At 41.2% G+C, this 27826-nt stretch overlaps 1 protein-coding gene across 1 annotated transcript in view; it reads left to right on the top strand.

Moving 5' to 3' along the window:
* Positions 1-14799: 14799 nt before the first annotated feature.
* Positions 14800-27826, top strand: part of LOC144604713 (cadherin-12-like) — a 576800-nt gene continuing 563773 nt past the window's right edge. The window contains exon 1 of the mRNA XM_078419376.1: positions 14800-14921. The gene's annotated coding sequence lies outside the window, so the exon portion shown is untranslated. The remainder of the gene's footprint in view (positions 14922-27826) is intronic.

The raw sequence follows: 27826 nt of genomic DNA, 5'->3' as shown, positions 1-27826 counted from the left end.
TTAACAACACGTGCACAACAAGGATGATACGGGGGCGGCAGGTGTTGCAGTGGTAGAGTTGCTGCCTTACAGGTCCAGAGACCCGGGTTCGATCCTGACTACGCGTGCAGTCTGTACGAAGTTTGTACGTTCTCCCCGTGACCTGTGTGGGTTTTCTCTGAGATCTTTGGCTTCCTCCCACACTCCAAAGACATGCAGGTTTGAAGGTTAATTGGCTTGGTATAAATGTAAATTGTCCTCGAGTGTGTAGAATAGTGTTAATGTGTGGGGATCACTGGTCAGTACGGAATCGAAGGGCCTGTTTCCGCGCTGCATCTCTAAAAAATTTTAAAGATGTAGAAACAGAGATGGGAAAATTCAGAGGATCTGCTATCAGCTTTAAAGAATTATGACTAGTTGTCATATTTTATGCTTCTTGATATTATCACCCTATGACTGTCTTCATTGACCCATTGACCAGAGAACCTTTACAACTTATACCCAAGTCACTCTGGCCTCACACTGATGTTACAAATGTTCCCTGTGTCTGATCCATTCCTCCCCCCCACCTTCTCAGTAACTTAAAACGAATTTGATTTTATCTCTTTGCCAGTTTAGTTTAGTTTACTTTAGAGATACAGCGTGGAAACAGGCTCTTCAGCCCACCGAGTCCACGTCAACTAGCCATCACCCACACACTATTTCTATCTGACTCACTGGGGACAATTTACAGAAGACAAATCATCTACAAACCTGTGCATCTTTGGAATGTGGGAAGAAATTGAAACACCCAGAGAAAGCCCATGTGGTCCCAGGGAGAATGTATAAACTCCATACAGAGCATCTGTAGTCAGGATTGAACCCGGGTCTCCGGTGCTGTAAGGCAGCAATTCTACGGCTATGTTTATGATCATTTAGCATTAGTGGCAGCATATTGTGCACAAAGTGGCTGTCCTATTTCTTACATTATACAATGACCATACTTCAATAAATGTGGATAATTTGCTTTAAAATACCTCTGGGAAATACTGCACTTCAATGGTAGTGTAGGTATTCCCAATTCTTTCCTTTCTTCTTTCTGAATCCCATTCCTTTTTTTTCTGGATCTAATCAACTACAGTAATCTAGTGAACAGGGACATGTGTTAAAAATATTTGGGCCAGCTTATGAAATATTGTTATTCATCAGTTATTGGAACGGACAACAACAGGCAACAAGCAACACTTTCATGCCAGACGCATGCAGGGCTGGGAGCTCCACCAACCTGTGGTGCTGCAGGAAAATGGGTATAGATGGGGAAGTACACCAGACAGATCAAAGGTAGTTTTTATTGGGAATGTCAATGAGGGTGTAACTTTACGCCAGCTCGTTAATATATTTTCCTCATTCCCAGCTCAATTGGAACGTATGACATTGATGCACTCAAATTAGTTTGATTGTTAGGGAATGTTCAAGACATGGACTTTCTTCAGATTTTACTTGGGCGTTGTTGTTCTTCTGTCTGCCAATCCTGCAGATTTCTCCAGCAAAGTCTAGGAGCAACACCCCCCTCCACAATAAAAAATGGTGACAGTTTGATAGCCTTAGACAATATGGAGTGGGCAGAAAGTCTGTCCATGGAGATCACCGCAATAAGCAAATATCTAGAGGCACAAAGGAACTGCAGATGCTGGAATTTTGAGTAAAACAGAGAGTTCTAGAGGAACTTATTGGGTCAGGCAGCATTGTGGAGGGAATAGATTAAAAAAATACATTTTCTTCAGAAATGCTGTTTAACCTGCTGACTTACTCCATCATCTGTGTTTTAAGCAACCATTTAGATTGTTAGCATGAATATCAAGAGACATATTGAAAGAGGGAAGGGGAGTACTTTTCACAGGAACTGTAGACACTGGAACCTTGAGCAAAATACAGAGTGCTGGAGTAACTCAGTGGGTTAAGCAGCATCTCCAGAGGGAATGGCTAAAATCCATATGAATATCTTGAAACGTACTGAAGGACCTAAGGTTCTGCCTGACCTTATGTGCAAAACAATGCCTTTAGAGAGTTGAACATCTGTCATGACCTCCTCCCTTGGTATACTGAGATTCCCATGTAATCCAGCCTGATTCTTCACCTCTGCCCTGAGATGCTGCTCCCAGTGCACCCGTCAACTCCAAGAATTGTAGAGACCTGTCAACTGTAATAAACAACATAAGCAGGTCTGGTATGGTTAATATTAATACACTGAAAACCTTTTCCAAAATTTGCTAGGGGAATATAACATCTCATAGTCTATGCTTTTCATTCAGCTTGGCTGTGAAACTACACAATTTATTAAGAAATTGCACTGCAAGTACCTCAGCCTCCCATCTAGTACCATTTTTCCCTCACTAACATTTAACAGGCCAGCGGTTAAAATTCAAGCATGCAGTTAAACTTGGTCGTAGTGATTGACATAGTGACATTTCTAAACCAGCTCTCCTACTGACTTTCATGGTCACTTTAAAACATGCTCCACTCTAATCTGGAACTGTTCAGTTCGAAATCTGCAGGAATTACCTCATCCATGAAGCTCTTACTTCTCTACAAACCCCCTCCCACAATCACCTTCTCCTTCCCCCCAACCCCTCCTTCCTCACAATCATCACCTCCCCCCACTCCCCACTTTCCTGAGGAATTAAATTCAATTCCCCTTCCATTATATCAGGATGACTCCAGCTATTTTGAGAATTGCTCAAGGTGATTCCTGATGAAACATACCCAGAATGGGAGGGGAAAGGGAGAATTTCTCATTGGTAAACCAAATGACTAATATACACACCGAGAGAAGCCAACTACCTGCATTCAGGAGGACCGGGGAGAAAATAAATGTTGATAAAGAAATTAATCTTGTGAAATTAAATATAACATTAAAAAAGTCAACTGCTTTCCCCTGTTCATAGACTTCAACATTGGACCTGTGTACAACAAATTAGATTCAGCTGGTAGTGTAATCAGAAGAAGTTATATGATTGAGGATGTTTGATGCATTATTATTATTATTATTTTAATTCCAGCACTAACAATATGCTAGCTGTGTATTTGTTTTGCCCTGGAGCATGGGGAAGACTAACAAAACTGGGAATAATTATGAATCATCATATGCCCCAAGTGGAAGGCGTTGAATCTTTTTCTTATCAATGACATCCAATAAGGAATAGTGCAGAAACAAAGAACTACAGATGCGGAATGAAAGATAGACATAAAGCTGAATGAGAAATAGACATAAAGTGCTGGAATAACTCTGTGGGTCAGGCACCCCACCTCACCCACACTCCCTCCCTGTACTTTCAAACTGAAGAAGGGTCCTGACCCAAAACGTCATCTATCCTCTTTCTCCAGACATACTGCCTGACCTGCAGTGTTACTCCAGCACTTTGTGTCTATCTAAGGAATAATGTAAGATCTTTTCAGGGTAAATTGCTCCTAATTGGTACAATTATGCTGAGTGCCCTATTATGCCACAATAGCCCGAGTTACGTGGCCAAAATCAATGAAACTGTTGGTATCCAGGCACAATTCAGCATTATCATGCCCCTAGCTGCAACAAAACTATGACACTGTGGCCATTAAAGAACCATGGTTACAATAGTCAATAGTCAATAGTCAATAGTCGTTTATTTGTCACAAGAGGTACATGCTCAAAGTTCCAGGGTTTCAATGTTTCAGATGTGATAGAGGGAGGGAAAAGAGGTGGAGGTTGCTTCTCTGTGGAATTCTCTGCCACAGAAGGCAGTGGAGGCCAATTCACTGGATGTTTTCAAGAGAGAGTTAGATTTAGCTCTTAGGACTAATGGAATCAAGGGATATGGGGAAAAAGCTGGAACGGGGTACTGATTTTGGACGATCAGCCATGATGATATTGAATGGCGGTGCTGGCTCGAATGGCTGAATGGCCTACTCCTGCACCTATTTTCTATGTTTCTATAATCCTTCTACTAGCTGCATAATTCACACCTCTTCTCTCCTTATCTCACACATTTTGTCTTTTCATCTCTGCCCTTTGTCCAACCATCTGCTTATCAAACCACCTGTATTCTCCTATCAGTCACAAGGCCTTGTCCTGTCCGTCTTCTTATTCAGTTTTCTTGCCCTCCCCCACCACAATCAGTCTGGAAATGAATCCCGACCCAAAACGTCATCTATCCACGTTCTCCATGGATGCTGCCTGACCCAATGAGTTACTCACACACTTTGTAACATTTTATGTCAACCAGCATCTGAAGTTCCTGTGTCTCTATGAGAAGTTTGGGGCCTGGAATGCCACGCAATAAAAAAAAAATAATAATGATGTCATTTGCATTTTGGAATAATAAAAATCACAGCCTATTCCTCCTACCCTGATCAACCTCAGCAAATTCTTAATTTTATAAAGGCATTGCATCACACAAATATACAGTTAATGCAAAGGCATTTGTCTCATCATGCCCAAACTGGACAAGAGAGAAATATTTAATCCAATCTCACTTCTTGTTCTACTGTAGATCCATAATACATCACATTATTATTTAAAGAAGACAAGCATTTCAAGAAATGGGTTCAGATATACCACACTTTGGAGAAAAAATATTTTCCACACCATCCCTCTAATATTTTACAAAAATCCTTCAGTCTATGCTGACTCCTACCCCAAACTCTAAGGAAAATAGATTCCCTCTCCTTATCCTGTCTGTCTTTCATCATTTTGAAAAAACGGCTTAATTAAATTTTCCTTGCAATTTGTGAGTTTCAGTATCAAATCACATAGGGAATTAAACTCTTTGCCATTAAAGGAGCATGTCTCTGCTTTTTATGTTCAACTGTTACTCTATCAGAGCAAAATCCTAAAACAAGCACTTTAAAAAATCTGGCAGCAATTTATTGAATCCTCAAAATCAATAAACTGATCCCAGTGGTGTTGTTCATTTGAAGCAGAAATAAGATGGATTCTCTAGTCCCATTGGAAGTGATTGTTGATACAAAAGAAAAGATAAATTAAACCTTATCAATACGAACAATAATAAAATGTGCCTTTGGAACTAAACAATATAATTTCAAGTAGTAATTCAATAGAAGCTATTACTGTAAGGGACAAATTAACAAGTTTAAATCAGTTTCCTTTCTGTGCAAAAATAAAAGTGGTATTCTTTTCAAATATTTGAAAGACAGCAAAAAGGTATTCAATCTGAAGAAAGAACTATTACTGCTCCTCTTTCCTTATTCAACCCCCACAGCTCCACTCCATCAAAGTTGAAGTGTAATTTTCACTTGCCTCTTGGTCTAATTTAACTGTTTATTGTCGATACCAGCATCCTCAATCAACACAGATAGCAGCATAGCCAACAACTCAGATACATTGAAAGTAACAGGAATGATTGTGGCAATCTTCTGCTCAAGATATTCAGATCCTATCACTCATCACAAAGACAATTCCTGGTCTTTTCATCTTGCATGGAGATGGAAAAATTGAGAAGAAAGGCATACAGTATGCAAGAAAAGACAGCAGCTACCACAAATCCCCTCAGTGCAACCTACCCACACAATAGCTCCAAGATGTTCTCTATTAATGTTGGGTATTCCCTTTGTCGAGTGGGTTAGGAACCAGAAGTCATAAGTCAACATCATTTCACAAAGATTATCTTGAGGAGAGAAGAACAGATGGGTTTTTTTCTACGAAGGTTAGAAGTTAGAATATTTTACCTGAAATGATGGTGAAAGCTGATTCATTACAGAATTTGAAAAGAGAATTTTAGAGTTATCAAGCATGAGAAACTTACATGGTCACAGGTAAAATATGGGATATCGTGAATCCATGCACATTTAAAGCACCAGTGCAGATGGGTTAAATAACCTTCAACTGCACAATAGGATTCTAGGAGCTCAGATATGTGCAGAAGGCCTTATCTTCCAAAGACCTATTAATGTCCTGTATTATTGACTTCACTAGTCATTCAAGTGGGCGGCACAGTGGCACAGCTGTAGAATTGCCACCTAACAGCGCCAGAGACTTGGGTTCGATCCTGACTATGGGTGATGTCTGTACGGAGTTTGTACATTCTCCCTGTGACCGTGTGGGTTTTCTCCGGGTGCTCCGGTTTCCTCCCACACTCCAAAGACGTACAGCTTTGTATGTCAGTGGACTTTGGTAAAATTGTAAATTACCCCTAGTGTGTAGGATTGTGTTAATGTACGAGGTGATCACTGGTCGGCATGGATGCAGTGGGCAGTAGGGCCTCTTTCCACGCTGTATCCCTGATGTGTAAAGTGACTGAAGTCCTCAGATCTCCTGACTCAGCCCCTGCTCTCAGAGACTGCTGCCCCAGAGCCTTCAACACATTGCTCTGATCTCTTTTAATCCTTCTTAACCCAGAGCATTTTAATCTATAAATCTCAACATATGCACAAATCCTACTTTTGGACAAACATTTTTGAATTATTTCATAGGTTTCAGACTAGGTTTATTATTATCACATGTACCGAGGTACAGTGCAAAGCTTTAGTTTGTATGCTGTCCAATCAGATCAGAATAATATCGTACATAAGTACAATCAAGTCAAAGTCAAGTACAATATTTGAGCTAAGCAAAGTGCAGATATTACTTGCAGCAGTTCCATTGACAAAGTCCAACATTCGCAATTGAGTAGAGCTGAATTAGACGGTACCCTAGCTTTCTTTACTTCAATTTCACTGGTACAGCAGTGACCTGGAGCTACTAAAGGGATCAGGGGGTATGGAGAGAAGGCAGGTACAGGATACTGAGTTGGATGACCAGTCATGATCATATTGAATGGTGGTGCAGGCTCGAAGGGCCGAATGGCCTACTCCTACACCTATTTTCTATGTTTCTATGTTTCTATGTTACTATTTTATGTGATGTGTAGCATTTAAAAGCAAATACCCAGCCCATAAATGTTATTACAGCTTTATCTAACTTGCTATCTCTTACCGAATTTGACATCAAATGTGACTTTGTGATTAATGAAGACGTCGTGGGTGAAAGTTGAGAAATTAAAATATTACATTTATTGAGTTTTATTTGAATTTTTATGTGAATTCTCAAAAAATATTATCAAATATATAATGCCTTTTATCTAATTTAAACTAAGGATCTCTTTCAGTGAGTCAAGCTTAGTTTTTAGTAGTTGTTAACCAATGTATTCTATGTTATATTTACATCACAAAATGTATGCTATATTCTGTAACGTCCAGGTATATTAAATATTTATAGATTCTGCATGATCCAACAAATTTCATCCTTCCGTGAGGTCCTTGTAAGCTCCATTCTCTGCCTCCCACCTGGTAAGCTCACCAAACCTCATCTTACCCCCATTTATTTCCCTTTTGATTAACTCTTCCATGTGATGCAAATCTTTGAACTGAAATTACTTTAACTATCTGTGTTTGGGAAAAGAAAACAGAGTGAGAACATTTGGGAATGAATTGTGTTCTGTTCTATTGCAAAATAAAGCCTCATGAAAAGATATAAAACAAAGGCATTGCCATTTATCACAGTTATATCTCCAACATGTTCCAGTTCAAAAGAAAGGCCATTGAAATGAAATGTTACATCTGTTTCTAACTTGCTATTTCCAGCAATTCCTGCTTTGCTTTGTATCTTTGAAGCATTGGACACTGTTTTAAGTAGAAAGATACAAAATGCTGGAGTAACTCAACGGGTCAGGCTGCATCCCTGCCAAACATGGATAGATGGCTTTTTGGTTTGGAATCCTCTTCAGACTTATTGCAGGGGTGGGTGGAAAGACAGTTAGAAGTTAAAACCTATTCAAAGAGCATGAAAGTAACTCCCAACTCAAAACCCACAAAGCAATGGATAGTTTTACCTCTTTATGTTTCTGCAGTTACCTCCTGTAATCTACCAATTCTGACCTCTACTACATCCATAATATTAAACGCAGGATGTTTATAATAAACAAAGTGAATTGATAAGGTAGTTAGAGGGAGAGATTGGATAAACTGGGATTTTATTTTTGGAGTGTAGGAGGCTGAGAGGTGACCTTATTGAGATGTACCTGATTATGGGGGGCATGGATTAAGTGAACACACACAATCTTTTTCCCATAAGCTTAATGTGAAAGAGAACAAATTAAGAGGGACCTCAGGTTCATTTTTTTTTTCACTGAGAGGGTATTCTATATTTGAAATGAGCCTCCAGAAGAAGTTATAGTAGATAGGAAGGGTTTAGAAGGATATAGGTTAAATGCAGGAACTATCCCAGAATGCCAACTTGGTCAGCATGGACAAAGTTGGCTGAAGGGCCTGTTTCCATGCTATATTGCTCTATGACTATGGGGCTGGTGATGAAGAGGGTCATTAAAACAATCAAAATTGAAATTGACTGGTCAATATTGACTGACCTGCAGATCAGACTGGAGAGGTTGAATTGGCTATGTTCCTTTGTGAAGCTGCACTCAGAGTCACACCTGCTCATGGTGGTGAATTTGCTGCTGGTCTCTTCATTATCTGGTCTTCAGTTTTACTCCAAGCCAAAGCCAATTTCAGACCCATTAGATTTCTAACGAGGCTTACCATAAAGCTGTCAATTGACCCTTCTAAATATCCGGTTCAACACCTCGGGTGTAACAAGATGATCCAGTTGTCACTTTCAAGTATTTAATAATCTAAATTTGTGAGGCAGGAAGAAATTTGCTAGAAGTGGAATAGAAGGATTTGGAACCAAAAATAAGTCACAATGCTGGTCAGTCATGAATTCATGGAAGAACAAAACAAGTTTGAGGGGGCAGTAATTCCATTATGCTCAACCTGTATCGTGGGCTACTTATGGGAACATCAACAACAATGATACGAAGCTGGTAGGATCATGTCTGATGATGACATGATTAATCATGAATGAAAATTGTCATATCACATTGCTAGTGAGAATATACATTTATTTATAACTCATTCATTGTACTTTCAATGAATCAAATACATCACCATATTTTCTGAAATATTTTTAAACACAATAAATGGTAGGGCTCTGGGAAATGTTATGGAGCAGAGAGATCTAGGAATGTTGGTACATAGTTCCTTGAAAGTGGCTTCACAGGTTAAAAAGGCTTTTGGCACTATGAACTTCATCAGTCAGAGTATTCAGGAAAGAAGTTAGGAGGACATGTTGCAGTTATGTAAGACATTGATGAGGCCACATTTAGAGTATTGTGTTCAATTTTGGTCACCGTGTTATAGGAAAGATGTTGTCAAGCTGGAAAGGTTGCCGGGAAGATTTACGAGGGTGTTGTCAGGACCCGAGGGCATGAGCTTTAGGGAGAGGTTGAGATGGCTAGGATTTTGTTCCTTGGAGCATAGGAGGATGAGGGATGATATTACAGAGCTGCTCAAAATCATGAGAGGAATAGATTGGATAAATGCACAGAGTCTTTTGCCAGATAAGGGAATCGAGAACTAGATGACATAAGTTTAAGGTGAGGGGAGGAAGATTTGATAGGAACTTGAGGGGTAACTGTTTTATATAAAGGATGGTGAGTGTGTGGAACAAGCTGCTGGACGAGGTAGTTGAGGCAGGCACTATCTTAACATTTAAGAAACATTATATATGTACATTGATAGGATAGGTTTAGAGGCATATGGGCCAAACGCAGGCAGGTGGAACGACTGTAGATCGGACATGTTGCTCAGCATGGGCAATTTGGGCCAAAGGGCCTGTTTCCATACTGTATGATTCTATGACTCCAGTTTCTATAAATAACCTACTGCCCTGTGATGTCTTATTGACAGAAAAGTAGTTTAAAAAATAAGAATAAATAGAGAATTTAAAAGAAACTAAAGTGACAGACACGGAATAGATTATTAAGAGTAGGCCACTGGAACATAATTTAAATCAATCCAGATTATGTGCAGGAAGCATTGTTTAGTGAAACAGTGATTTGAAGATGAGAAGATGTAAAGGGAAGTTGAAATTAGACAAAATGAAAGGAGCTGGGTGTAGTCCACTACACTCATAACATTTACAGTCATTAAAAAAAAATGGAGTTTTAAATGATCTAACTGAGCTTGAAATGACACCACATGAATACAACCAGCACAATAAATATGAAGCTGAAGACTTTGCAAGTCTATGGAGAGTAAATAGACAGTAACAAAGTAGCATTGGGCTGCTGGTCACCCCAAGTGCTCTATAATTCTATGATTCAAATGATCAACGTAATCCAGTGAAATTAATGTTTTTGCTTGAAGGGATAATTATATCACTGTTGGTCATTTATCTTATCCAGAATCATAAATGCTAGTACAACATTCCACATATTTAACATTAACCTTTATTTTCAACCATCTGACTGTAATTGTGTATGTAAAAAAAGATGTTTTAAATTCACATATTAATTTTTCACAGCATAATTTGAAGCCAGCTCTTTAGATAAATTAATGAGTAATTACACACACACACCCATATGGGTGTTTCCATAAATAAGAGTACCAATCTGTGACATGGGTGGCCAAATTTGAAAGTTATTAAATCATAATTAAAAACCACAGGATACAAAATGGGCCCATCTATGATCCTTTTGAGCTAATTTGTGATCAAAATTTGACAAAAATTTAATACGTTCAAAATTTGAAAAAGAAAGAGATTTTTAAAAATTTATAAAACATATAATCCATATGGGACACTTCCTGATTTCAAAGCTCCCTTACTAAATGTCAGCACCTAACCCACCACGAGGCCTGTAGTTCACGGCAGGGTCATTATAATTGCGTTGTTTGAATTTTTTTTTAAATCGCGACGAGTGCAAAAAAACCCCATTGTAGCTCAATAAATAACATTCACGACATTACCCAGTGGGGACGACATGACGTGACATCACTAAAATAGGTGCACAAACTAGATTTTTATTTCATGATTTTAAGTTCTATTCATTATTAAGTATTTCAATGGAAAGCTTAAACAAAAAATATAAACAATAAAAATGAAATAATAAATATAAAATCGGTTACTCTGCTTTTAATTCACCCATTTAACACGTGACCAAATGGACACTGCTACTCGCGTTCTGCTGCAAAAACTTGGGGCCTCAGTAAACCATCTTATCAGGTGATAAATGATAAAAATCATAAGCATAATCGGAATTTGGCTTATATAGTTATTTAATTGCAAAATTAATGTAATCTTTCTGGTATAAATTAACCGAAGGATTTGTTGAAATTCTGCTTGAAAAATGTCACCAAAAAAAAGGCAAGAAAACACAGGGACATATCTGATAATTTTCTTTGTAAAAACAGTTTTGTTTTTTTTGCTTCATCTCATTATTTTGGCGATACACCATGATCTATACTACTTAAAATACAGAATATGAAACAATGGGAATATTACATAAAAAAACAGGAAAATAACCTGGAAGTTTGGAGACAGTAGTTTCACTATTGAGTGCTGTATTTACGGAAACACCCATATATATGCCTACATATGTGTATATATATATATATATAAGTGTGTAGGAATGAACTAAGGAACTGCAGATGCTGGTTTAAACTGAAGATAAACACATAAAGCCAGAGTAACTCAGTGGGACAGGCAGCATCTCTGGAGAGAAGTAATGGGCAATGTTTCGGGTTGAGACCCTTCCTTCAGACCAATTAGGGAAAAGGGAAATGAGAGATATAGACGATGATATAAAGAGATAAAGAACAATGCATGAAAGATATGCAAAAAAGTAACGATGATAAATGAGACAGGCCGTTGTTAGCAGTTTGTTGGGTGAAAAGGAGAAGCTGGTGCGGCTTGGGTGGGGGAGGGGGAGGGGGTGGGGGAGGGGGAGGGGGAGGGGGAGGGGAGGGGTGGGGGTGGGGGAGGGGGAGGGGTGGGGGTGGGGGAGGGGGAGGGGGAGGAGGAGGAGGGGGAGGGATGAGAGGAGGGAGGATAAGGGGGGTGGAGGGGGATGGAGTGGGGGGAGGGAGGGGGAGAGGGGAAGGGGAGGGGGAGGAGGGGAAGGAGAGGGTGCTGCACCAATGCAAGAGAGGTTTGGGCACAACGGGTCCACTTGGTCTAGTATATATATATATATATATATATATATATAATTACTCAAAATATATAATTATTCATTATAAATAGCAGGGATGCATAATGTATCCGCTGTGTGCAAATAAAATTTGTCACCAGCTGTTGAGTAGAGTTTAGTTTATTGTCACGTGTACCGAGGTACAGTGAAAATCTTTTGTTGCATGCTAACCAGTCAGCAGAAAGACAATATATTAGCTATAAAGATAGTGAGATATGTTTAATATTCTGCTAAAATCCAAATCCGTAGATTTCCTCTCGACCTACTGCTCGCTGGTCCTGTCCATGCCACTGTCCTCTTCTTTCAACTCATCCAAAACCGTGGGTGTAAAAAGCTTAATCACATTCACCCAGTATCCCTCTGCTCGCTGATTATACAGACCACAAACTGGCAATTCCTTGATTTAAAGATTTTTTTGTTCTAAACTCTTTATTCTCTCTTGGTTTAATCTTTTGCAGCACCATACCCACCACTGAAAGTTCAAAATGTTGGTCCCAGCCTTTGGCATCTTCATGATTTTAATGACACACAACGGCTGACAGTGTCATCAGCTGCCTGACCTTAGACTCTGGAAGTCCCTCATTATGCCTCCACATAATTCTGTCTTTCGCTACTCTTCTGAGAGACTTTTTATAAACAATGTTTTTTGCCAAACTTTTTGGTAACTTATCCTAACAGTTCCTTATCCAGTCTGGTGTCAAAATGTCTTCGACAATTGTGTCTGTGAAATGCCTTGGATTCTGTTAAAGAGACTATAGGAAAGGAACAATACATTTGCTCTTCACCAGAAATGTGTATATAAATATTCAGGAGTATGCTGAATTGAAAGATTCTTCTTTGGGTAAAATAGTGAATTCCTTTGTTATTTTTCTGCATTAAACATCTCTGACGACAAGTACTGGCAATATGCTGAATGACTTCAAACCGTCTCTATTTTTCCTGTTGTGTTTTCGTTATATGTTCATATAACAACCCTGATAGAGACTGACATTTGGTGAAATCAGTGTCTGTCGATACTGCAAATCATGACCGAAATGACTGCCATAACAAGCATCATAAGCATCAGCAATAAATTGCTTAAAAGAGGTGCACAGAACATGATGGGTGAATGAAGGTTGATGCATCAGGCAAAACTCCAAGCTCCTGTTTCGGTAAGAAAAGCCTGAACAACAAGCATTCTAATTTATGTAGGAAAAAACTGCAGAAGATAAACACAAAATGTTGGAGTAACAGCGGGACAGGCAGCATCTGCGGAGAGAAGGAATGGGTGAAATTTCCTGTCGAGACCCTTCTTTGGACTTCTTCAGCATTCTAATTTACCTGCATAAAAATTCAAGGTTTGGCATTCAGAAACATAATCTCTCAAATGGGAAAATTCAGTTTCAAATCCAAATGCTTGTGAAATCCCAGCTGAATAAACTTAGTATTTTAATAATCGATCCTCATCTGTCCTGGTTCAGATTTGAAAATTGTTTTATAGCTCATTAGTATAAGATGCTTTCATAGACAACATGACCATGGGAGGTAGCAGATGTACGGGACAGCAAGGCAGTGGAGGATAGATATTAACATTTGGCCTTTCTTATTAAATAGGTTTAAGATTATCAGACACCTGTTATATTCATCTCCCAAATGTTGTTCCCTCTATTTCAAAGGAACCAAATGTTGCATTGTTAAAAGAGAATTTCTCCCTTCATTTCCTTGAAAACAGTGCTGATAATCATGTCATGTCAAGTTTTAGCCTAAAGCAATTCAAGCTTTGTTCACGAGCTAGAAATCTTATGACCATTGAATACTAATACATGACTAAAGCCAATCAAGAAATGACTGGAATCTTATTGTATAATTGAGTGTGTGGACTAAGAAGTTCTTCAGTTTGATTTGGGACATCTGCTGATCAAGCGAGCCTTCCTCGTTGGGGCGATCAAGCTCCTTCATCGGGGGGGGGGGGGGGGGGGGAATCTCAGCTCCCCCGCACCGGCGATCTACCCTGGGTCGGGACCAGTCAAACCTCGTGCAGCTTTTGGAGCTCCCGACCGGTCTCAACCTGAGACTGTGAGCTCTGATGTTAAAGTCTGCAGGCTGCATTGGAGCGTCGATCCCAGGCAAGGGATCGTAGGCTCAGATGATAAGTCCACGCCCCCGCGGGGACTCAAGGTGAGTCCCAGGCAAGACCTCCAGCTCCGTGATGTTAGGCCGCAGAGCGACCAGAGATACGATCCGGAAAACAATCGCATCTCCGGCAAGATAAGAGATTGAAAAAAGTTTCCCCTGACCCCCTCTCCCACCCCCCACATAAAACAAACCAGAGAACATTTACACAAACTTTTCAAACTTACCAAAAATAACAAAAAGAGTTTCAAAAGGACTGTAGGTGAGGCAGCCATCATTCTCATTCCACAAACAATAGTCGGCCACAACCCTTTGCTTCTTTCCACCGAGTCAGCCTCGGATCCAATTTGTATTGTGTCTGTGGTTGGTATTTAAACTTGAAACATGACTAAATTACTGCCAATTAGCAGTAGTAACAATAATAACTTTTTAAATAATAAATGTATCAGGCAGTTGAACTAATGAGTCCCTTGATATATGCACAGGCTTTCTTTTAAGCTCTTTAATCATCCTGATGTGTATTCCGGCAAAACAAAACAAAGGAAACATTTCCTAAAAGTTACCACCAATTGTGAATGTGGCTTGGGCTGAAGGGTAGCTATGGCATCTATTTATGTCTTTATATGAATTTATGTCTTTAACAGAATTATGGAGTTCTGGTATGACTGAAGTCAACAGGAGAAAACACTCTTGTGATTAAAGCCAAACCTCACAAACAGGAAAATGGTGGTCGTCGTCATTGTTGTTGGTTAATCATCCCAACCCCCAGGACATACTGAAGGAGTTCCTAAGGTTAGTATCCTGTGTTCAACTATTGGAGGTATTATTGGCAATGTTTATCAATCAAAAGGTCAAAAATGTGTGTGTTTGAAAATAAATGTGTAATGTACAATCCTTGGAATATGAAACAGTCAACACCGTGAGACCAAAACAAAACTGAAGCATAACTGATAACTGAAAACATATGGCATTCAGGTACCAGGTAATGATGATCTCTGCAAAAAGGGAGCCTTCCCAGCCCATCCTGGAAAATATAATGGCAATATTTTATCTGAATTCCTCAACCAGGGTAGAATAAGTGAAGTGGGTCACCATTGAGTAGAATTTACCTAGACCGGTCACATACTGTAAATACAGTGAATGCAAGAGCCAATTGCAGGGTGGGTATCATATGGTAAATGATTCACATCCTGACTCTCCACTATCTGCAAGGCACAAGTCAGGAATGTAATGCATCTCTTTCACACATCTGGATCATTTAATCAATGGTAGCTACAGATAGGCCAGGCTTTTCAGCCCACCAAGTTCACCAACCATTGACCACCTGTTCATACCAGCTCGATGTTATCCCGCTTTCTGATCAACTCCCTGCACACAAGGGACAATTTACTGTGGCCAATTAATCTACCTCCCTGCACACTGATGGAATGTGGTAATCAACAGGAGTACCTGGAAGAAATTCACACAATCACAGGGAGAACATACAAACTCCACACAGACAGCAACTGAAGTCAGGATTGAACCTTTGTCTCTGGTGCTGTGAGGCAGCAGCTCTACCAGCTATGTCACAGTGCAGCGCTAAAAGCAAACATGAACCTTCATTTGGTCAGGGCAGCCCATCAACCACCATAAATATTAATATCCTCCACCTTCTACTGAACAACATGGCTGAATTTTGTGTCATAAAAAAACACTGTCATTACTTGACTGGGTTATTTAATAGCACATTCTAAATTCATGACATATGACCATGTAGAACAAGACAAAAAAACCCTGCAGAATCCCCCTTGTCACACATCACTATTAGGAAAATATCATGTTCATCTTCAACAATAGATCAAAAATCAGGAACTCCCTTGTCTCGAACAAGTTAGGAGTGTGATGGTGCATTCTTCATGAATCTGGATGAATGTAACGTGAACAACAGATATGAAAAACACCATCAGTGGTTGAAGAAGAGGATTCATTAGTGCCTTCTCAGTTTGGATTTGGCAATAAATATTAGCTTTGTTAATGTTACCTATGTAATGGAAGTGAATACAAAATATTTTTGCAATGTGCAAGTTCACAGTCTAAATTAGTAACATAGCAATTTTTGTCAAAACATCTCTAAGATGGTTGCTAAACCTCTCATGATGAAATGCTATGCCAAAGTCCTGTCAGTTGGTCCTGATATTTCAGGTTAATGATTCCACAGTTTATAACTTCAATAATATAGCAGCCTGTGTCGAATTATAGTAGGTTGTGGGAAACTTGCCAGTAATGTTCCTGGCACTGTTCCTGCTACATAAATGATAGATAATGATCAGCCCCAGCAAAAAGAACTTAAACCCTGGCTTTGAATGGCATTATTATCTTCATATATCATCAGCCTCTCCTGAGATTGTGCAGGGACTGGGATGGATATAATCGTTTGGGAGGTAGCTTTGTGACCACAAGGGAAATGTTTTACTGGATTGGTGCTTCACCTCAAAGGCTCCTCATCAACTGCGAGCATCAAACTGGTTCTCACTCCCCAGACTGAATGCAGCACAACAATAGCAAACTGTTTATGACCATGCAGGATGGAGTTGTTCACACAAGTGAAGTCCTCTTCACTTCATCCCCTCCCATATACTGCGTAATATGACTGAGATTATACATTAATGCAGTGATGCATCTTATCAAAGATACTTCAGCAGTACCTTCCTTTATGTGGACTTGGGTATTGAGAAGGCCTTGGCTGTTCAAGCTTTTAGAACACCATTATCGCCAAGATGTTATCCAAGTCACCAATCGTGAAGTATAACCATTTATCATCATTTAACTCCTTGTCATTGTGAGAGGGCCATAAAGATTGTAACACTTCAAGAAGATGGTCGTGTACCACTTTATTGGGATGGTCAAGGATGTTGTTGATATCTTCCACAACCTGGGAACACATCAGAAAAATGACAGCACATGCATTGAAGAAAAATGCTTTATTTTGATGTGTTCTCCAAGATTTCTGTTTCAATCAATACCAAAAAAAATCCCTTTATTATTTAGCAATTGATTTTATCACTGTCTGTGGAATCTTGCTGTGTGCAATGTGGTTGATACATTTGCTTGTCTGACAGCAGGTGCTTGCACTGTTAATGAGTGAATTGTATCAGCAGTGCTATGACACATCATTGCGTTTTAATAAGGCTGACAGCCATAAATGAATACACAATGCAAGCCTTTCTTGTTCATGTGGAAATAAAAATATTGCTGTGGTGTAATTGGAATTGGTTTATTTGAATACAAGAAGACCCATTGCAGTTTCATTTTGTGCAAAATGTTTTATCACTATTTACCCTCCTGCTTTTCTTATGCATGTCAGATCTAGAAGCAATACTGGAATCAGTGAGATCAATTTTCTACAGGATAAAGACCCAGAACTGCCTTTCTCACTCTTGCATCCTCAAGAGTGAAATATTAAAAACTGCTTAATAAGGTCAGCAGCTTGCTTATGATTGCACAGTATTAAACTCTATTTGCGATACTTCAGGTAATGAAGCCATCTGTGCCAATATGCAGCAGGATATGGAAAACAGCCTATCTGGACTAATAAGTGCCAAATGAAGTTCATGCTTGACAAATTGCAACAAGAATGAGAACTAATGAAAGGTCATTGGTCTGAAACGTTAACTCTTGTTTTTCTCACCACAGATCCAATCTGAGATGTTGAGTATTTCCAACATTTTTTAATCTTTTAAGTAAAATGTTCATTCAACCATTTCTTGTCAACTGGAGGATCAGAACCTTATATTCCACTTTGACTCATAGAGTCATACAGCATGGAAACAGGCACATTGGTCTAACCTGCTTATGCCAACCAAAATGCATCTACTCTAGTCCCACCTGCCTGCGTTTGTACCATATCAACATAAACCTTTCTAGATGTCTAAATGTCTTTAAATAATGTTATTGCACCTGTCTCAACTACATCTTCTGGCATCTCGTTCGATATACCCACAACCCTCTGGGTTCCTATTAAATCTTTCCCCTCTCACCTTAAACAAATGCCCACTAGTTCTTGATTTCCCTACTCTAGCTAAATGACTTTGTGCATTCACCCAATCTATTTAATTCATGATTTTATACACCTCTATAAGATCACCCTTCATCCTCCTGTGCTCCAAGGAATAGTCCTAACCTGCCCAACTTCTCACTATAGCTCAGGCCTTCAATTCTGGTTAACATCCTCATAAATCTTCACATACTTCCTGTAGCACTGACCAAAACAGAACACTATACTCCAAACGCGGCCTCACCAACCTCTTGTAGTCCTGTAACCTAACACCCCAACTTCTCGTCTGAGGAAGGGTCTCGACACGAAATGTCACTCATTCATTCTCCAGAGATACTGCCTGTCCCGCTGAGTTACTCCACCATTTTGTGTCTATCTTTTATATACAATATCCTGATTGATTAAGGGCAAGGTACCAAAAGACTTCTTGACCACCCTATGATGCCACTATCAAGGATCTATGTACCTGTACTCCAAGATCCCTCTGCACTCTGACATTCCCCAGGGCCCTGCCCTGGTTTGACTTTCTAAATTGCAACAGCTCATTAACCATTCCACAGCCCACTTGCCCAACTGATCAAAATCCTGTTGTAATTTTTGATAACCTTCTTCATTTTCTACGATACCACCCATTTTATTTTCATCTGCAAACCAAAACCAGTTTACAACCCAAAGGTGTGAAAATTGAATTCCCCAATGTTAGATAACCAACCAACAACACTTTCTGCCTTCTACACCTGTGCAAAAAATGATTTCATTAACTTTACCATTAACTTCCACCCTGCCCTCAAATTCACTTGGACTATCTCTGACACATCTCCCCCCATTCTTGCTCCCTCTGTCTCCATCACAGGGGACAGATTATAGTGATGTCAACAATAAACTCACAAACTCCCACAATTATCTGGTCTATTCAGGAACATTGGAGATTTTGGGGAGACCAAATATCATTCTAGGGAACCTACCCTGAATTTGAGACAAAGGCCATTTTTTAGTAGGAAAAAAAACTGCAGATGCTTGTTTAAATTGAAGGTGCACACAAAATGCTGGAGTAACTCAGCGGATCAGGCAGCATCTCAGGAGAGAAGGAATGGGTGACATTTTGGGTCGAGACCCTTCTTTAGACTGATGTCAGGGGAGGGGGCAGGACAAATACAAGGTGTAGCTATGGGCACTCACATGGGCCCCAGCTACACCTGCCTCTTTGTAGGGTACGTCGAACAATCCCTGTTCCAGACATACACTGGTCCTATCCTCGAACTTTACCTTTGCTACATTGACGACTGCATTGGTGATACCTCTTGTACCCATGCAAAACTCACTGACTTCATCAATTTCGCCACTAATTTCCAACCTGCTCTTAAATATACTTGGACCATCTCCGACATCTCCCTACCATTTCTGAATTTCACCATCTCCATCACAGGAGACAGACTAGTGTCCGACATCTACTACAAACCCACTGGCTCCCTTAACTATCTTGACTACACTTCTTCCCACCCTGTCTCCTGTAAAAACTCTACCCCCGACTCCCAATTCCTCCATCTACACCGCATCTGCGCCCAGGATGAGGTGTTCCATACTAGGACATCGGAGATGTCCTCATTCTTTGGGAAACGGGGGTTCCCCTCTTCCATTATAGATGAGGCTCTCACTAGGGTCTCCTCAATATCCTGCAGCTCCGCTCTTGCTACCTCTTCCCCTATTCGTAACAAGGATAGAGTCCCCCTTCTCACCTTCCACCCCATCAGCCGTCGTATACAACAAATTATCCTCCAACATTTCCACCACCTCCAACGGGATCCCACCACTGGCCACATCTCCACCCCTTTCTGATTTCCGCAGAGACCGTTCCCTCCAAAACTCCTTGGTCCACTCGTCCCTTCCCACCCAAACCACCCCCTTCCCAGGTACTTTCCGCTGCAACCGCAGGAGATGCAACAACTGTCCCTTTACCTTCCACCTTGACTCCATCCAAGGACCCTAACAGTCTTTCCAGGTGAGGCAGAGGTTCACCTGCACATCCTTCAACCTCATCTACTGTATCCGCTGTTCCAGATATCAACGTCTCTACATCGGCGAGACCAAGCGCAGGCTCGGCGATCGTTTCGCTCAAAACCTTCGCTCAGTCCGTCACAACCAACCTGATCTCCCAGTGGCTCAGCACTTCAACTCCCCCTCCCATTCCCAATCTGACCTTTCTGTCCTGGACCTCCTCCATTGTCAGAGTGAGTCTCAGTGCAAATTGGAGGAACAGCACCTCATATTTCAATTGGGCAGTTTACACCCCAGCAGTATGAACATTGACTTCTTCCACTTCAGGTAGTCCCTGCTTCCACTCTCCATCCCCTCCTCCTTCCCAGTTCTCCTACTAGTCTTCCTGTCTCTGACTACACCCTATCTTTGTCCCGCTCCCTCCCCTGACATCAGTCTGAAGAAGGGTCTCGACCCGAAACGTCACCCATTCCTTTGCTCCTGAGATGCTGCCTGACCCATTGAGTTACTCCAGCATTTTGTGTCAATTTTTTTGTATCCCTTTAGATTATAGTTTGAAACTTATTATTTTGATTTATATATGTTAATAGCCAAATCTGTCAGCTTTTTCAGTCGTGCTGTTCTGCTTCGTGCGATCTGGGAGTTCACACATACCAATGCCAGTGAACAAATCTGTAAAGTTTTCCAGTTTGATTTGACAAATCTCCTATTGAAAGAGGGAAAAGAAACAAACAGAAATTGCAAAGAAAATATGAGTAGTCTGAAATGTGGGAGACTTCAGAATTTAAAAGCACCATGGGTCACAAGTGGTCTGATCTTAATCTGCTGTTGAGACTTTGCCAGCAAAGAGAATGTCAATTAGCATGGAGTGAAAATAACATAGCTTCACTCCATGCTTAGCAGTGCATAATCTATTTATAAAACAGTTACCATGGTCAGTTTGGAGGTATACAAAACAGCATTTTAGTGGTGAGTTAAAAGAGTAATGGAGAGCGAGTGGTACTTTAATGATGAGCCAAGAAAATGACAAATGAAGTTATAGACTTGGCACTTATTTCTTTGCAGAAGATTCAGAGGAGATCTAAATTCTCCTTTGCTAAACAGATGATCATTATTCCTTTGCTGTTTGTGGGCATTGTTATGTACAAATTGTCTGCAACCTTTTGTGTAATATAGCAGTTACTACAACTCTAACAGCACTTCAATGACTGTAAAGCACCTTGAGATGTCGCAAGGCTGTGAACGAAGCAGTATAATTGTAAATCATCTTACTTTAGGTGTGTAAGATGTTTGAAGGAATTGCTGATTAGACGGTGACTATAATTTCAAATGAGGAGTCTGGCACAAGGGATAACCTAAAAATCAGAACATTTCATGGTGATATCCGGAGGCACCTCTTTACATTAAAGGAATGATCTCTCCAAAAAATGAGGTCACGACGGGTTGCAAGGTTGGCGCAGCAGTACAGTTGCTGCCTTACAGCGCCAGAGACCCAGGTTCAATCCTGACTATGGGTGCTATCTGTACCTAGTTTGTACGTTCTCCCTGTGCCCTACCTGGGTTTTTTCTAGGATCTCCAGTTTCCTCCCACACTCTGAAGAAGTACAGGTTTGTAGGTTAATTAGCTTAGCATAATTGTAAATTGTCCCCAGCGTGTGTAGGATAGCATTAGTGTGCAGGGATCGCTGGTCGGCATGGACTCAGTGGGCCAGATGGCATGTTTCCACGCTGTATCTCTAAACTAAGCTAAAAAATGTGGAAATGTCAAAATTAAGCTCTTTTGTGAGGGTAAAACCATAAAGAGTTTTGGAATAAAATTGAGTAGATTGAATTAAAATGCACATCAGCCATGAACTAATTGAATGATGGAACAAGCTCAAGGAGCTGAAATGATCTCCTCCTGTGTCTGTAATTATGTGCATATATGCATTAGTTTTATATCAGGTAAAGCAACAGAAACCAGCAACATAAAAGCATAACAAGCTCAACATGATATCCATGAATTAGAAAAATCTGTGAACCTCAATTTGTTTGTAAATTTTGTCAACTTCACATTGATGGGCCACTCTCAGAAAAGATCCTCCCTTCTCAGATCAAAGCACTCAGAATTCCCTGATCAAGCGCATTCAAATCTGAAAATGTCTGGAGTTGCTTTGTTGAACAGACTAATTATGCTGCTTTTGTTAATCTCTGAGAGTGGTCCGTTATTGGCTGCTGGTGTTATCAGCATCCCGCAATGTCTTTGTTAATTATCAAAGCATGATGTCCTGCCATAGATAACAAGGTTTCAATAAAAAAAATGCTGGCCTGATCCTTTAAAAGGCGAATGCTTTCTGATTGGAATAGCAGTGGTTAGTTGTGTAGGAAGAGGATCTGAAGTTCCAATTGGGGTATAAAGGCACAACATGGAAAAGGACAGTTTCTGAGTAACTGCACTGGAAGAGGGTGAGAGGAGACCTCTATCAATGGCGGAGTTAAACATTTTTCAAGTCTATTTTCAAAAAGTTCATTGTTAGTATTCTTGTGTTGAAGAATTTTAGGCCATGCTCTAAACCAGGGATCTTCAAACTATGGCCCGCGGGCCACATCTGGCCTGCCACAAGATTTTATCCGGCCCGCAGCAAGCTCTTAGGTGGCAAATAGAAACTCTGTACAGCAGGCAAAAGTAAATACCAAATAATCTGTATTTTCAGTCCAACGTGTGGAATTGGTAAAGTTCAAGTCAAGTCAAGCCAAGTCAAGTCAAATTTATTTGTCACATACACATACACGATGTGCAGTGAAATGAAAGTGGCAATGCCTGCAGGTTGTGCACAAAAAAGAATTACAGTTACAGCATATAAATAAAGTTAATAAGTTACTATTAGTGTCGACAAAAATTTAGTCTCTGGGGTTATAAAAGTTGACAGTCCTGATGGCCTGTGGGAAGAAGCTCCGTCTCATCCTCTCCGTTTTCGCAGCGTGACAGCGGAGGCATTTGCCTGATCGTAGCATCTGGAACAGTCCGTTACTGGGGTGGCAGGGGTCCCTCATGATCTTGCTTGCTCTGGATCTGCACCTCCTGATGTATATGTCCTGCAGGGGGATGAGTGTAGTTCCCATGGTGCGTTCTGCCGAACGCACTACTCTCTGCAGGGCCATCCTGTCCTGGGCAGAGCTGTTCCCAAACCAGGCTGTAATGTTGCCGGACAGGATGCTCTCTACAGCCCCAGAGTAGAAGCAATGAAGGATCCTCAGAGACACTCTGAATTTCCTCAGTGGTAAAGGCGCTGTTTATATGTTACCATAAAAAAATGAAATTAGGACTGGGGTGAATCTTGCAATCCCTTGACCCTTCAGCAACCATTTGGTGGCGTTCCCTGATGTACTGCGTTGGCAATGCTTTGGACTTCATCCCAGAAGCTGCCGGCGAAGGTTCACCGGAGAGAGGATCGCCAGCGACCCAGAGCCGGGACAAGGCGAGAGATCGCAGCGCCCCCTCGCACAACAACAAACCCAAGGAAACTTCCCTCCTTGCCGACGCCGCCACAGCTCACCCTGGGGAGAGAGAGAGGGGGGTGGGGGGGAAGAGTCAGGGTCGAGGGAGCAGCGGGTGAGAGCAGGAGTTCGGGGAGGGGGAGGGTGTCAGAGAGTCTGGTGAAGGAGCATCGCCACTTGTGGGGGCTACTCTCTCCCTCTCTTCCAGAGCCAGCGAGATCTGCGCTGCTCCTCCACTCTCTTCCCTGGCCCTGTCTCCCTCTAACGCAGTGAAATAAGAAACAAACACAAGTTAAACTTCCCTCCTCGCCGCCGCCGCTCACCCCGGGGATGCGGGGCTTCTGAACAACAACTACACTTGTGTTTGTTCTTATTTTGCTGCGTTAGAGGAAGACGGGACCGGGGAAGAGAGTGGAGGAGCGGCGCAGATCTCGCTGGCTCTGGGAGAGAGGGAGAGGGGAAAGAGAGGGGAGAGGGGAGAGAGAGAGGGAGGGAGGGAGCAGCCCCCTCAAGCCCCCTCCATCACCGGAGCCTCTGACACCCTCCCCATCCTCGCACTCCCGCTCTCACCTGCTGCTCCCTCTACCCCGACTCTCACCCCCCCACTCTCTCCCCCACCCCCACTCTCTCCCCCACAACTCTCTCCCCTCCCCCTCTCTATTCCCCTCTCTTTCTCTCTCTCCTCCAGTAGAGGTCACTGTATTTTTTCTGTTTTATAAATAATTGTATACCTATTTCAAGCAATAATAGGAATATTTTAAGCTCTTTTTAAAATTGAATATTATTTATTTGTTACCATATGAAACTAATGTAAACTAACCTAATCTAACCTAACCTAGTTTAACCTTTCCTAATCTAATCTAATGTAACCTAGTCTAAACTTTTTTAAGTTCATTAAATTTATAAAACTCACACTTCTTTATTTTTTCCTATGGCCTGCAAAAAATGTGCCAAATATACAATGTGGCCCTCATGCTGAAAAGTTTGGAGGCCCCTGCTCTAAACTGTTCAACATGCTCGTACCTGGACTATGTGGGGAATAAGTAGAAACATAGCAACATAGAAAGTAGGCGCAGGAGTAAGCCATTTGGCTCTTCAAGCTGGCTGATCATCCAGAATCAGTACCCCGTTCCTGCTTTTTCCCCATATCGCTTGATTCTGTTAGCCCTAAGAGCTATATCAAACACTCTCTTGAATACATCCAATGAATTGCCCTCCACTGCCTTCTGTGGCAGAGAATTCCACATGGGGGGACTGCCGTGAGTTGGGGGGGGGGGGGGGGGGTAAGAACCATGGATAATTGGGGAGGGGGGGAGAACAAAGGACGAAGGGGGCCCGGCATGGAGGAACTACAGTGGGTGAGGGGGGGGGGAGGGGAAACCAAAAGGAGGAGCCGGCATATTCCATTCCATTCCATTCCACAGATTCACAATTCTCTGGGTGAAAAGGTTTTTCCTCATCTCAGTCCTAAATGGCCTACTCCTTATTCCTAAACTGTGATCCATGGTTCTGGACCTCCCCAACAACAGGAACATATTTCCTGCATCTAACCTGACCTATCCCTTAAGAATTTTATATGTTTCTATAAGATCCCCTCTCATCCTTCTAAATTCCACTGAATGCCAGCCCAGTTGATCCATTCTTTCACCATATGTCTGCCTTCCTAGGAAATAACCTGGTGAACCTAAGCTGCACTCTCTCGATAGCAAGAATGTTCTTCCTCAAATTAGCAGACCAAATCTGCATACAATACTCCAGGTGCAGTCTCACCAGGGGCCTGTAGAACTGCAGTAGGACCTCCTTACTCCTACTTGCAAATCCTCTCGCTAAGGCCAACATGCCATTTGCTTTCTTCATTGCCTGCTGCACCTGCATGCTTACTTTCAGTGACTGATGTACAAGGACACCCAGGTCTAGTTGCACCTCCCCTTTTCCTAATCTGACACCATTCAGATAATAATCTGCCTTCTTGTTCTTGCCACCGAAGTGGATAAACTTAGATTTATCCACATTATACTGCATCTGCCATGCATCTGCCCACTCACACAACCTATCCAAGTCATCCTGCAGCTTCATAGCATCCTCCTCACAGCTCACACTGCCACCCAGCTTTGTATCATCCGCAAACTTGGAGATGTTACATTTAATTCCTTTGTGTAAATTGTTAATATATATATTGTAAATAACTGGTTCCAGCACTGAGCCTTGCTGAGGGTGGAACCCAAGCAGATCTGTATGTGGTGAGACATCCAGCTTAAATGGCTAGCAGACAGGCCAGAAGGTCAGTGGTGATGGTGCCAGCTTGCTGGAGGATACTGCTTCCTTTACAGAGGAATCACCAGACTGTGCTCGCCCTTGGTGCAAACTACAATCAGTAGTACAGCTTTGTAAGCCCAGAACTGTTTGAGGCTATTTTTCAATGTTTTAACTGTGATGTTGGGAGCTTTCCATTGCAACCATTGGAGTAGTAGAATGTGCCATATCAGGAAACAAAGGCTGAGGGTGGCACGGTGGTGTGCCAGTAGATCTACTGCCTTACAGCAGCAGAGTCCTGGGTTCGATCCTGACTATGGGTACTGTCTGTATGGAGTTTGTACGTTCTCCCCGTGACCTGCATGGGTTTACTCCAAGATCTTTGATTTCCTCCCACCTCCAAAGACATACGGGTTTGTAGATTAATTGCCTTGGTATAAATATACAAATGTTCAAAAAATTGTCCCTAGTGTGTGTGTGTGTGTGTGTGTGTGTAGAGCAGTGTCAATGTGCGGGGATCACTGGTCGGTGTGGACTTGGTGGGCTGAAAGGCCTGTTTACGCACTGTATCTCTGAACTAAATATAGAGAGAAGATAGGCACAAAAAGCAGGAGTAACTCAGCGGATTAGACAGCTTCTCTGGAGAAAAGATGTTTGGTGACGTTTCAGGTTGAGACCCTTCTTCAGACTCTGAAGAAGGGTCTCGACCCGAAATGTCACCTATTCCATTTCTCCAGAGATGCTGTCTGACCCGTTGAGTTACTCCAGCTTTTCATGTCTATCTTTGGTTTAAATCAGCATCTGCAGCATCCTTCCCACACAAAAGGCATAGAGAGGATGTGCAAAAAGCGAATATACATACAAGTGAAACAAAGAACTGCAGAGCTGGTTTATACCAACAATACACACAAAGTGCCATTGCACTCTGTGTCTATACAAACTCATGTTTCTGCTTAATATAACATGATTTTGGTCTACAAATCAAATCTGTAAGGTGTTATTGCCTTCTAGTAGTGATGCCTTCTCTTTTTATACAATGATGTTGACTGAACATTGATTTCTGATGGGAACTGTGTTTGAGAGAGCATCAGGGAAACCTAGATCAGAACCAACTGCTATATGTCTATCTCCTGTCTGCACTTAACAGTCAAAGAGTCTATTTTTACTTTAACCAGTGCTCGGTCCAAATTCCAGGAAAATTACAACTCTATGATTAATGTTAAGAGGATCGCATATGAGTGTTAGCAATTTTAATTTAATTTGCGAGAGGCCAGGCCAGGCCTCTTTGATGACCCTAATATGATATCAGACATCTTCCAAACAATTTCAGGAAATGGTGGAATCCAATCTTTGGCTGAATGTAACCTGTGCCCAACATTGCTAAATATTGTACCGAATGTCTCAGTATTCACCTGGACAATAATGATGTTACTCCGCAGAAACTAAAATGTTGCTTTTAACAATTTACTTGGGTAAGGAACAGTATTGGAGGTTGACAATATAGATAAATGCAAGAACGCCTGGTAAATGAGATACTTTTGATGAATGTGTTTAGTATGAATGGGTACTTGTTGATCAACATGAATATAGTGAGCTAAAAGGCCCGTTTCTGTGCTGTGTGATCCTGACTCTATTGAAAATGTATGCATGAGCTATAAAGAATAAAATACCCCCAGTTGTTCCCTTAATCATTTTCCCTCTTGCAAGAACATTCTTGATACCTTTTCTTGTTGATTCATTTGAGAGAGTAATCTGTATTATATTGTGACAAGTTCTAAAAAGCGATTGTCTTGAATTCTGATCAAGAACAATAACTATAATACATCACAAATCCAGAGATAAATATGAACAAGGGCACAGTGACAAAAATGAGCAGAAATCTTAAGGTGGTGTGGGGGTGTGGAAGGAGAGGCTGAGAGCAGTGGGGAAAGTGCAATGT

The sequence above is a fragment of the Rhinoraja longicauda genome, chromosome 2 (genome assembly GCF_053455715.1).
Source record: "Rhinoraja longicauda isolate Sanriku21f chromosome 2, sRhiLon1.1, whole genome shotgun sequence".
Lineage (NCBI taxonomy): Eukaryota > Metazoa > Chordata > Chondrichthyes > Rajiformes > Arhynchobatidae > Rhinoraja > Rhinoraja longicauda.
The sequence above is the reverse complement of the archived record's forward strand: the minus strand, read 5'-3'. Positions and strand labels throughout refer to the sequence as shown.